The sequence below is a fragment of the Monopterus albus genome, unplaced genomic scaffold (assembly GCF_001952655.1).
Source record: "Monopterus albus unplaced genomic scaffold, M_albus_1.0 scaffold108.1, whole genome shotgun sequence".
In the NCBI taxonomy this organism is placed as follows: Eukaryota; Metazoa; Chordata; class Actinopteri; order Synbranchiformes; family Synbranchidae; genus Monopterus; species Monopterus albus.
Window position 1 is genome coordinate 671,458 of NW_018127988.1, and position 701 is coordinate 672,158.

The 701-nt window shown below is 37.2% G+C and overlaps 1 protein-coding gene across 3 annotated transcripts in view; it reads right to left on the reverse strand.

Annotated features, from left to right (window-relative positions):
- LOC109966254 (alpha-1,6-mannosylglycoprotein 6-beta-N-acetylglucosaminyltransferase B-like) overlaps positions 1-701 on the reverse strand; it is a 133,555-nt gene that overhangs the window by 4,624 nt on the left and 128,230 nt on the right. The window lies entirely within an intron of this gene.

A 701-nucleotide genomic window follows, 5' to 3' on the forward strand; every position in this document is an offset into this window, starting at 1 on the left:
TACTGCTTGCAAACCAGTGATGGTAAGATGATGTCATGGGGTAGGACTGGATAAGTCTGACTTCTTCCTACTCCATTCAAGCATGTACTAGGTATAAGCAAATTGATATTGGATTATGTGTAAAATTATGTGTGTTGTCATATCAGCTGTTTTTACATGCTTGAAAGAATAAATCAAATCAAATCAAATCAAATTGTCACGAGACTGAGATTACACCGGGATCAATCACACTCACAAAACAAATATGAGGCTCCATTAAATATCTATTTCAGTAGACTTCTTACAGTAGTTACCAGGGGCCATACAGTTTCTGTATTAATCTGTATTCACCCTTTCATTTCAGACTAGAGTAGTCAGGTATCACCCTGGTTGTGATTTGGGTCATATTCATATGTTGACTCATTTTGCCTTGGTTTAAATGGGCTCTCTCACACCTCACCCGTGTGAGTGAGTGTGCTCACCTGTGTGTGTGCATGTGTCAAACTCCGCCATGCGCGATACAGAAAGCAGAGGAGAATTGTAAACAAGCGACCATGTAGAGACAAAAATGACATGCTGTCGTGTAAATAAGATAAATAACATAAGGCTATTTAGTTTAATAAAAGAACAAGGTATAGACTGTTCTACAGGAAAGGTAACCTTAAAAGACTTCTGTTGTGATCTGATGCTATGTCGAAAATAAAATTAAATAAAATTAACTG